We start from the raw sequence: 12,806 nt of genomic DNA on the forward strand, positions 1-12,806 counted from the left end.
GCATTAACTTTTTTTGTTTTATATTTTCATTCAGTTATTTCCCAAAACCTTTCTGATTTCCGCTTCAGCCTCTTGGCCGATAGAATATTGTCTTACTTGAGACTAAGGTCTGTTATAATATGTACGTTTTTCTGATACAACCTTACCGTTTAATCCAGACACAGAGGAACGTGAAATTCTGTGTCAACACATTTAAAAGTTCCCAGGCTGTGAATACATGAAGAATTAACCCAATTTAAACTTTTTAAATGTAAATTCTCTACAGCAGCTTTAATCTGCTGTCTCATTTAATTTTACTTCCAGACAATTTCTCCCCTTGTTCTGATCACAAAGCCCGCTAATCGGAGATCTGAACAAGTTCCTACATTGGACAGGCGCCAGAAAGATTCAATTGATGACAAACGATATTTTAGAGTGATCAAAATGCAGTTTTTGGATTCAACAGGTACTGCCCACCAGTTTATGTTCATCCGGGTGCGATTGTCATCTGCTGAACTCCCTTGTCTTGGTTTTAAGCATCAGAAACAAAGATTTAAAAAAAGAAAGAAAAGAAACAACAAATTAAGGAGATAAAATGCAATTCGACAATAGCCACTAGTTTTGTAATGTCATAGTTTTGTTGGTCTGGAATTAGTGTTAAATCACACTGTCAATTTCCCAGCCCAAGGGTTGCAACTAAAAACCTACATACTTAGCTATTATTTGGGCTCCCTTTCTACTACCTAGTACTGATAAACAGTCAATGTCTCAAACTGAGGGATTCCACTAAAACCCTTTGCCTTTCAGCCACTAAAAGTGACACAGTTTATAGTTCAAATAATTTTAACCACCAGATACCAGAAAATAAATATTTGGGTCGTGTCTAACCTTTTGATGCACAAATCATGAAATCTTCAACCATGATTTCTTAACTTTTATTATCATTCATCTTTGGGCGTGAATGAAACAAATTTCAACAAATATTATTTCTAACATCTAATAATATGTAAATAATTTATTACATGTTCACCTCAGTGGACAGCGTGCATTCTGAACATGAAATATGTTGACTGGACTTACTGAAGTCCACACAGAGGGTCTCAAATGCAATAAAGTACACAACAGCTGTGCTTAATTGCAAAAAAAAAAAAGTAAATTACAGTTTTTAGAAACTGTCCACTGTAGTGACCATTTTGCAACAAGGAGTTAACTTTTTATCATTATGTTCTAGTTAAGTAGCCTTAGTTAAGTGGCCTCAGGCCTCAATTGACCTTGGTGGCTCAACAGAGCACAGCTGTGTCTGTTTTGATTGTTTTTTTAGGCAGGCCTTGCCTCCTTTCTGTTTCACATTTTCAACCCTTTTTCTCTTCACCGCTCTGTGCATCCTCGTGAGCATAATACATTTGTGACACATCAGCGGTTATCAAAATCACATTTTGCATCAACCCTCTGATAATTTTCAGACCAGTTCCACATTTCCTGGATCTACATTGTCATCCATATTTACTCAAAAATAAAAAAGGTATTTTGTGTGTTCTTATTTCCCCCATACATAAATACCACACGTGCAAAGCTTTCCATACACTCTCTCATTTATCCAAACAACAATTCAAGCAGACAACATCTAAGACAACAAACAACAACAAGATAACTAGAGTTGCATTTTATTCAAGGCAAAACCACCCAAAGGCCAGGCCAAATCAAAGTTGCGTTTATATTTCAGGTCAAACGCCCAAAAACCAATTTAACCTCTCAGCTATCGCACCGGTCCATTCAATTAACGTTCATTTCATGTTTATAACTTCCTCACACCAGGGTTGCGTTTATATTTAGGCAAAAATGCTCAAAAACCCGAGCCAATACAGCATCTCCAGAATCTGTTTATCTTTCTCTCTGCTCTCACCAAAACAGCATTCCAGGAATCTGCTTTGCGTTTATATTTTCAATTCAAAAACCAATTCAACCCCTAGTCACCTTGGGTTTCTCTTGGTACCACAAAACAACAACAACAACAAACAACAAACTTGTCTCACCGAACCTCTCCACTCAGACGTGAGTAGTTCATGGATCCACATCCCTCCCAATGACATCAAGACCCTCACACCGACCCCCAGCTAAAGCACAGCGCTAGAGGAGATCTAGGTTGTCGACAGTTTTCCGGCGACAGCTCCGGGCGCCGCGAGATGTTGGGGCCCCAGCTTTCGAAGGACCAAATAATGTCATGGATTTCATCAATATGTTAATCAATAACCCATTTCCTGTAGTGAAGAGAGAAGGAGACAATGGACAACAAGTCAAACTGTTATAACTGTGGCAAGATACCTGAGGCAAATGCCCAGAACATCCGGTCGCAGAAATAATTTATAGAGAGGGGGACTGAGAAGTAGAGAGAGAGATTGTGTGGGTGTGTGTAGGAAGTGAAGGATGTGTGTTTGTGTGTGTGTGAGTGGCTTGTGTGGATGTGTCTGAATGAGTGAGCATGATCAAAGAGGCATAGAGCAATACATTTACATTCAGTTGATTGAGTCAATGATCAAGACTTAATAAACATAAATTTTTCCATAACAGCATCCCTACCTGTAGTCTTTCTGCAAGGAGCTTGCATGTTCTCCATGAGCATGTGTGGGTTTAATCCGCTTCCTTCCATAGTCCAAAAACATGGCTGTAAAGTTGATTGGTCTCTCTGAAACTGTCCTTAAGTGTGAGTGTGTGCGTGCATTGATGTTTGTCCTGTGTGTCTTTGTGTTGGATGGACTAGTAAGTGGCAACCTGTCCAGGGTGTACCCCACCCGTTTGCCAGAAGACTGCTGTAGATAGGCACCAGCCCCCTGCAACTCTGCATGAAAAGGCAAGTAGAAAATGGATTGATGTTTCATATTTGTATGTTTACTTTTTGCTTCATTTCTCTTTCTTTAACTTTTGTTTTCCGTTTTCCATTTGCTCTGAGTTAGCCAAAATCAATCCACATCAAAATTTTCTTTCTATTCCTCTGAGCCAATCAGGTTAGAGCATGAAATCCTTGCTTTTCTTTTGTGAAAGGAGCTTGTAGTGAGAAGATACTATTTAGGCTGAAGCCTTTTTCTATGAAGAATCATCCAGAATCGGTTTCAGACTTCTTTTTTGAAATTTTCTGTGAGAACAATTGGTGAACTGCCCAATTTTGGCATTTACAGAAACTGAAGAAACTGTTTGTTATGACATTGAAATCATACAGGTTATTTCGCTCAAATTGGAGGCTGAAGGGAAAAAAAACATGTAGTGAAAAACCTGAACAAATAACTAGTGCTTCAAGTTAGTAAGTTCAAAGGCCAAAACATTGGATATATCCTTCAACATAATTGCTTTTTAGAAACCTGGGCTATAAGTTGGAATGGAAAAAAAAATGTTCTGATAAAATAACTTCTCAAATGTGGATGCTGGTAGTGGTAATGCTTAAAGGAGCAATATGTAAAAATTATACAGCGAAATAATCACAAAACAGCCCAATGTCTTAATAATGATGGAAGGAAGTTTATATTGAAACAAATTTCACTCTCAGCTGGCTTGGGGGGTTATCAGTTTTTCTTCTTTCAAAAAAAACAACAACTAAAGATGGAGATAGTTACCTTTTACAATCTGTGAGCCCAGTAGGTTGCAGAGTCTGCGCAGACTAGTCAATGCTGCATTTGTAAGTGCCTTGAGCTGTTTAAATAACCCTAGCCATTAAACAGGAGTGACCCAGAAGTTATTACTTGTACCCTTAAGAGCTCCACGGCTTCTTTTTGTTTTACTCTAATATCAGGTGGAGCAGGCTAGAGGCTAACGCTGAGCTAACAATGCTAACAGTAAATTAGAAACAAACAGTTGACTCAAAAAAATCTTGTTACTTTTTCAGTTACCAGCAACTTGAAAATACTGTGAAATGTACGTGTGAAGCGAATAACGAGTCAGTGGTGGTGTTTAACTTCCTTTAATGAGTCGTTCAGAACAGCAACCAAGCTAATAGTAAGACAGAAAACAACCACACTTTTAATGCCGGAGGAATACTACCATTAGAAATGTAGTAAGAGCTCCCAACCGCAAAACACCCAAGAGTGCTAACACCAGATCTGACAATGTAATTGTCTAGTTATCAACTTACTGTGTATGCCTAGTCTTCACTTGTCTTCTAGAATCTTCTGGTGCCATAACTAGCAACAGCCATGAAACTCTCAGAAACTCAGTCAAAAGTCACCTTGTGTGTATAGAAATGGGCTGCAGTGACCAAATTTGACCACAGGACATCATTATTGCTTCATATTGCTCCTATAAATGCATTTAGAATGTTTGAGGTTTAACAGAAGAGAGACATAAATGTTTCAATAAAACCAGATATTATTGTGTGGATTCTATTAGTGCACAAATACTCGCTCTCTTGTACACCTGTCGATAGTTCTGACAGTTTGTCCATTTATCATTTCAAGCTTGAAAGATTTGACCAGTTTGTCCAATCCCGTGCTCATGTTTTGACTCCACAAAGTATTTTTTTCTAATTGTCTTAAATAATAACAACTAGAACGTACAAAATGAAGTTTAACAACGTGACACATTTAAGTCATTTGTGCAACCAATCTGAACTCGGGGTAAGATTTCTTTTGTGTGTGGGATAATTTTCTACCCAGGGAAACGTTTTCTCAGAAGCTTGAATGGCTCCTTCCCCCCTGTCGTTTTTAGATTTCTTCTTTTTTTCCCCCTCTTTTCAAGGACAAATGTCTACAGTGGGTTATTTAAGTGTTTGCCTTAGTTTCTGAGATGCTGTGTGTGTGCGTGAGCTGCCAAGTTTTATTTCCAATTTTGCCGTGTTTATCCAGCAGATTCTCTGCAATCTGTTGACAAAGAGGCTGCCTCGACAGCGAGGGCAAATGTGGAAAAATTGCACAGAGTCTGACAGAGAAAGAGAAATTGATGGCTGTTAACTCTGAACAAGTCTTTATGAGCGGACGCATCTAAAAGGGCGGCGTGTCTGAGTGTTGTGTTGTGAATAAAAGTGGCTCCTCTGACCAAGTCCCTCTTCATATCAAAACACAAAGATCATTAAAAAATGTTAATACTGCTTTCAGTTTGACATTGTACTCAGTTTAGCCACACGTCTGGAGACAAGGTCCAAATGGAGGCCATAAACAACTCAGGTTTTGCAGATAAACAGGAACAAGCAATCCTTTCCACAACAGCTTCAACGTAAAGGGGTTGACTTGGGAAACGATGAAAGCAGTGTTGCATCGAAGAAGTCTTGAGGCAATGAAAAGATTGATTAGCCTTGCAGAGTGAAACAATAAGCAGGTGGTGTCTGAGATAGCAAGTGTGTCTCAGCTCTCAGAGGCATCCTTAGTGATAAAAGCTGCCTGGGTTGAGGACCACAGGACTGAGAGAGGAGTCATGAGTGGATGGGGATGCATGTGAGGAGTGAGCAAGTTTATGATTTCAGATTTATTACAGTTGTGTTTGAGAAAGATTACTTTCTCTTTCAACAGGCAGTTGGTGGAATTAGGAGGTGTCAGAGATAATGAAGCTTTCAGCAGCAGTGGTAAATTTAAGTTTGTTTGTGGAGCTGTATCACTGTCTGTCACCATCAATGTTGACTGTGAACTGATCGGGGCATAAAACTCCACGATGCCAAGAGAAGGCTCGCTGTAGCAGATGAGACGAGAAAAGTGAGTTGTACTAAAGGCAAATACAGAGTGGCTTCATCTGGCATCGGGGAACTCTGTCACACTGAGACTGACTTAAAAACATTATAAAGAAGGACATTTTTCGAATACAGTGCGAATAAAGGGGCTGTCACAAAGTAGATGGAGGGGAAATGATTTAATTTCAAATCCTCTACTAGAATATTTTGCCAAAAAAAAGTAACAGAGAAAGAAAAAAGTTTTGCAGAAAGTGGGTAGCTGCACCTATTTGTATTTTTAGGGATGATAGAACCATTATAAGCAGGAAATAAAACCACATGCTCTCAGATGTTTCTCTGAGAGGCTTGCCAGGAAAAACTGAATAGTTTTATTTATTTTTTCATTCTTAAATTTTTTAAGAGGGTTTAACAAATACCCTACCTGTTGCAGATCACACAATGCCGGTTTGAAAAAACAAAAACAAATAGGGATTAGTTGTGATTGGATTGACGAGCTAACAGCTAGTCTAAATTAAGCCCTAAAAGTTTTGAAGTGGTTTATGTGAACATTATTTGATTAACCTTTACAGATTTCTATTTCCCAGTGATTCCATCAGTTACATTTGTGAAATTCCAACAGAATATTTCAAAGTCCAAAACTGAAGGGCTGCTGTTGATTTCCTGCTTTAAAAAAACATTGAATTATATGTGAATAACATGGATCAAACTCCTCAACCACTATGGGAGGTTGATGCCAAGTCTTGGTCCTCAATTGCTCAAGATTAGATTTCCAGCTCCAGGTTGGGAACAAGCCACTGTGCAAGTATCCCAAGGTCTTGTTCACAATTAGGGAGTTGGAGGAGGGAAGCATCTGCTGTGATGTGGAAGCTGTCTTATCCAGCTAAGTGAAGATATCTCAGCCAAAGGGCAACTATGCTCCAATCCTCACATTTGCTCATCAGCTGTAGGAAAAGACTGATACAATGAGCTAAGTGCTTTTTTCAGCAGAATGGAAAAACTCCCCATTTGGGATAGCACAAGGGGTTTAGGTATTTGGAAGGAGCTCCGGGGAGACTTGCTGCTACTCTACTTTGAGAGGTCTGAATGTCCTTTGTGGGAGGGGTTTCAGACATGTCCAAATGGAAGGAGACCTCAGGGCATGCCAAGGTGTTACTGAAGAAACCATGTGTCCCAACTGAATCCTTCTGGGTGAGCTGGAGGAAGTAGCTGGGAAGAGGCAGGTCCGAAGTTTTCTGTACAAGCTGCTGTTCTTGCAACCAAGTACCACATTAGCAGAAAAGCATAACTGATGGATAACATTGTAATGCCAATTTTACAGCACTGTGAACGTTTTTAGATCAGAATATTACCCGTGCTTACCTCTTGGTGCATAAGCATTAAAATGTCTACAGAGCGGAACCCGCAGCTGCTAAATGCTTTTATAGTCAACTGGTATGTTTCCATCTATCACAAACTGCTACGTTGTGGATGCATCGCAGAAGAAGATCTGCGTCACCAATCTAAATATACACTTTGTGTATGTTTCCAGAGCACATCAAGCTCAGCAGTTCAGATCCAGACAGGAAGTCAAACAAAGAGGCAGTGTGACACATCTAGGGACTTTCAAAATAAAAGACACAGGAAGATTTCCGGTTGCTTTACTAGTAAAACAAAACGTACATGTCATTACCAGTGACACCTCCATGAGTGAGGTAAAAACAATAGAAAATAAACCTTGCTTCTTATTGTGTGAACTGCCAAAATCACGTGTGATCTTGTAATTCTCATGTGATTTTGTGACCTCGCAGGACCAGTTGCGTGGGATGCTTTCGCTACTCATTCTTGTTTGAAATGCTTTTGGTTGGAAGAGACTGCTAAGCTTGTGGGAATAAAGTCTTTATTGTGTTACATACCACTTATGGAACCAGTGGAAAGCTCGAGTTATCTCAGATTAAGTCAGAGCAAATCTGTCTCTGCAAACTGAGATCAACTAAAGAACTATTTACTGAAGATAAGACATAAATTATCCTTAAAATTTCTAAATAAACCCAAATTGACTGTTTTTTCTTTTATTTTATAGTCCTGCGTTTATTTTCTGAAGGCTTTAGTGAAGCTTTTCAATTGAAACATCCCAAACTGCAAAAGAAAATAGATTACTCTTTAGGGATGACTCAATATGAGAATTTAGGCTTAAACCTAAATCTGTACTCAAAAATCCCTCTATCAGATACCTTCAGGTGAGGCTTTATCCTCTCTGTTGCAAAATGATAACGTAAAAACAACCAGATTAACCATCAAGGGTCGACATGATGAAAACAAATTGGTCACTGAGGGAGCTAAAGGCCACAAGCCCCCTCTGGCCTTTTAGTTTAGCCTCAGGGTATTAGCGCCAACAAAGCATTGCACGTGCTTTCAGGTGGGGTACATGTAGACCACCACGCTGTTTGCATGTTGTAATTAGCCAAATGTCAGGAGTCACACATCAGCCCTTTGAATCAGGGTTGCACATAATCATAGTGAAAAGGTTGTCCACCACATGTTGGGAAAATTTCAGCTAATGTGGCTGCTCATGCTAAACAGGGATCTAAAAGAAGGGAGTGAATAAAGAAAGAAGGGAATGAATAGCTCCCTTTATTATGTTAATGTAGTAATCTAGCCCAGTGGGTAATCAGTGGAAAGTCTGGCTGCTGCATACATTGTTTCTGAAAATTCACCCTAATGTATGTATGTATTATTTAATATTGTTGTTTGGTGGTTTTAATGATAATCCTATTTCAAAATATATAGTGGATGTTTGCAATATATTCATTTATGTTGATGTCTATTATTCTGACAGTTCTTGCCAATACAAAGCACTCGGGTGACACCACAAAATAAATTTACTTATTTTACTATAATATTGTACGTTTTATGTGTGGAATACTGAAAATTATTTGGTTAGGTCCATTGTAAAATGCTAAAGTTTATTTTTTATACATAATGTATATTTCATTTTCTGCACGACACTTAAAGATCAAGCCACCCTCTACCAGAGTTTAACTCCACTCCCATTTCCAGTCTGAAAAAATGCACCACAAGGAGGTGTTGCTTGCAGACCGAGAGGGCGGAGCTGCTAACAAATACATACACATACAGGCTCACAGCGTCATTGTGACATCATATGGTACACGCTGACATCATAGGGTTCCTCTGCGATGGCAAATTTAAATTAAAATGTAATTCAGAGGATTTACCTGAAGAGGACACAATACTGAAAGTTTTAGGCAGCATATTTCAATTTTAACTAAAATGCAAAGTTAAGTGCAAAATTATTGACTGCAGCACAATTAGACACTCATTTATATAGTGTATCAGCAAAAAAAGTTGATTTGTGGGTGACTTGCTCTTTAAAGCTTATTTAGTGATATGTTTTTATTATATTTATTTAGTTAATGTTTAAAGTAAGACAGTTTTCAGCTTCTCCGTCCTATTGGTTGAAAGTGGAATTACAGCTGTTGTAAACAACTCTGCCACAGCCTGCCGTAGCTAATGCTAAAAACAAGCTAACACTAACACGAGCCAACTGATGCTAAAAAAAGTCAGCCTGTTGGACAACATATATTATTACTTACAAGTCCAGTAGCCACAACGCCAGGTCACCAGCAGTCCATGATGTTGTAGCCTCTCTTAGCTCCCTCAAACTAGTGTAGAAAGAGCCTATGTTCTCCCTGGTTTTAGCTCTTTGCTTCACCTCCAAAAACATTACTTTTTAACTTTTACTTCCAGGCTCCGTCATGATGCCAACAAAAGAAACAACATTCTTCTCCACACTTCTTATTGTGTTTTTAATTGCCGGTCAGTGAACTGAAAAAGCTAAGTGCTAGCCTTTAAATCAGCTATTAGCAGAACAGCTAATAGCTGTAAAGCAGGTAGGAGCTCCCCCTTGTGCACAAACTCATCCCGCAAAACCATTACGTGTAGTTTCTGGTCAGCAGAGGGCCGAAGAGTGCTGTCCATGGTGAACTTGGTAGAGTTTCTACCTACAGAATCACTGAAACCCACTTTTAAAGGAATAACTTAAAGTGTTAACAACTTGTTAGGTCCAAGAGGCCTTTTCTCCTTTTTTTCTTCAATAAATTACAGTGGTGTGAAAATCTATTTGCACCCTTCCTGATTTCTTATTATTTTGCATGTTTGTCACACAAAATGTTTCTGATCATCAAACACATTTAACCATTAGTCAAAGAAAACACAAGTAAACACAAAATGCAGTTTTGAAATGACGGTTTTTATTATTTAGGGAGAGAACAAAATCCAAACCTAAATTGCCCTGTGTGAAAAAGTAATTGCCCCCCTTGTTAAGAAATAACCCAACTATGGTGTTTCACACCTAAGTTCAATTTCTGTAGCCGCCCCCAAGCCTGATTACTGCCACACCTGTTTCAATCAAGAAATCACTTAAATATGAGCTGCCTGACACAGAGAAGTAGACCAAAAGCACCACAAAAGCTAGACATCATGCCAAGATCTAAAGAAATTCAAGAACAAATGAGAACAAAAGTAATTGAGATCTATCAGTCTGGTAAAGGTTATAAAGCCATTTCTAACGCTTTGGGACTCCAGTGAACCACAGTGAGAGGCATTATCCACAAATGGCAACAACATGGAACAGTGGTGAACCTTCACATGATTTGGCGGCCGACCAAAATTACCCCAAGAGCGCAGAGACAACTCATCAGAGAGGTCACAAAAGACCCCAGGACAACTTCTAAAGAACTGCAGGCCTCATTCGCCACAATTAAGGTCAGTGTTCACGACTCCACCATAAGAAAGAGACTGGGCAAAAATGGCCTGCATGGCAGATGTCCAAGATGTAAACCACTGTTAAGCACAAAGAACATTAGGTCTTATCTCAATTTTGCTAAAAAAACATCTCAATGATTGCCAAGACTTTTGGGAAAATACCTTGTGGACTGATGATACAAAAGTCAACCTTTTTGGAAGGCAAATGTCCCGTTACATCTGACGTAGAAGTAACACAGCATTTCAGACAAAGAGCATCATACCAACAGTAAAATATGGTGGTGGTAGTGTGATGGTCTGGGGTTGTTTTGCTGCTTCAGGAACTGGAAGGCTTGCTGTGATAAATGGAACCATGAATTCTACTGTCTACCAAAACATCCTGAAGGAGAATGTCGGCCATCTGTTCGTCAACTAAAGCTGAAGCGATCTTGGGTGCTGCAGCAGGACAATGACCCAAAACACACCAGCAAATCCACCTCTGAATGGCTGAAGAACAACAAAATGAAGACTTTGGAATGTTCTAGTCAAAGTCCTGACCTGAATCCTATCGAGAAGCTATGGCATGACCTTAAAAAGGCGGTTCTTAGAGACCCCTTAAATAAAGCTGAATTACAACAATTCTGCAAATATGAGTGAGCCAAAATTCCTCCAGAGTGCTGTAAAAGACTCGTAGCAAGTTATCGCAAATGCTTGATTGCAGTCATTGCTGCTAAGGGAGGTGCAACCAGTTATTAGGTTCAGGGGGCAATTACTTTTTCACACAGGGCAATGTAGGTTTTGATTTTGTTCTCTCCCTGAATAATAAAAAACATCATTTCAAAACTGCATTTTGTGTTTACTTGTGTTATCTTTGACTAATGGTTAAATGTGTTTGATCAGAAACATTTTGTGTGACAAACATGCAAAAGAATAAAAAATCAGGATGGGGGCAAATGGTCTTTCACACCACTGTAGCTAATAAGCGGTTTCTCATTAATATTTGTAAGTATTTCTTTGACCCACTTGAATACATATATTTTATAATTTATTGTGAATATGTATTAAATACAAGCAGACCTTAATTCTCAAAGGTGAAACTGTCTTTTTTTATAATTCAAGCATAGGTTAAAGGTCAGGGTTAGCAACAGAGCAGCACTCTTGCTCTCAGCCCATCTGCTCCCAGGTGTTCCTGCTTTAAAAATGCAGCATGAATTTTACATTAAGACTGGGATTCCAAGCCTCCAAACCACATTAACAACTTTATTTCCATCCAGTTTTGCTGCTGGAAATTAAACTCGACCCAACTAATATTTAATTTGCACCAACTCTCTGATTGTCACACGTATATACAACCTAATTCATGATTCATTGTTATGACAACCTTGTTACATCATTTATTTCCATCTAGATCTTTTCTAAACCACTAGAGAGTTGAGTCACTGGGAGAAATAATCACCAGCACAGATCTGGTCTCTGTGGTTTCTAATCCACAAGTGAAAACCAAGTCTTGTTTCAAACTCCCTGAGCTGCTGCTTCACTGTTTGAGTCAGATGAATCCTGATTTTGTCTATTTGTAATATTTCAATCAAGGAAGAACAAAATAGCCTTGATGATAAAAAAAAATAAATGAAAAAAATAAAAATTTGTTTATTACATCCAAGGCCCTTTGAGTTGTTTTTGTAACAGACTGGTTAGAATGCTCATGTTTTACATGTTAGGCATCATAATTTAGCTTTTGTTTTACAAATAATTCTACCAATTTGTTAAACGCTATCTAATATGATACAGAATATTTTTAACCACATGATTACTTAGGAAAAAAACAGGTTTTACTGTAATTGAATATAAATGCAAATATATTGTGTTTTTTCCCAATACTTGAAGGTTTTATTATCTAACTGGTGATTTTTGACCTCATTTTAATATTAGCAGTTGTTTTGTTTATGTATAACAGACAAAAACAAGATTCATTAGAAACACAATCACTGAATCGTAAATGGAAAGTTTTAGGAAAATAGCTTGTTATGTTTTTTTGTTTTCTATTTTTGAAATAGATGTGTATCACAATAATAGGGGTTAAATTATGGAACAATTTAGAAGAAGAAATCAAAGTAAGTACAAATATAAATGTGTTTAAAATGAATTATAAAAAACATATTCTGAACAAGTATACAGTATAGTGGAAAATAGATGATTTATGTGGGTGTCCTTTATTCCAAGGAAAAGTAAATTGTATCAATTGTAAAAATATGTTTTTTTTTTCTTTTTTGTTTTTTTTTTTAAATATAATTTGGGGGTTTTTGGTGACTTGTACCATTTTGTTTGTTTTAATGTAGGTTTTGTGTTAGATTTAGTAAACAAGTAAAAATAACTTGTATAAAGGGGTAGGGATATATAAGTTTCCACTTCAGCCTACTCCTTTTCAAACACAGAAGAAGGGATG

The sequence above is a fragment of the Nothobranchius furzeri genome, chromosome 10 (assembly GCF_043380555.1).
Source record: "Nothobranchius furzeri strain GRZ-AD chromosome 10, NfurGRZ-RIMD1, whole genome shotgun sequence".
NCBI classification, from domain to species: domain Eukaryota; kingdom Metazoa; phylum Chordata; class Actinopteri; order Cyprinodontiformes; family Nothobranchiidae; genus Nothobranchius; species Nothobranchius furzeri.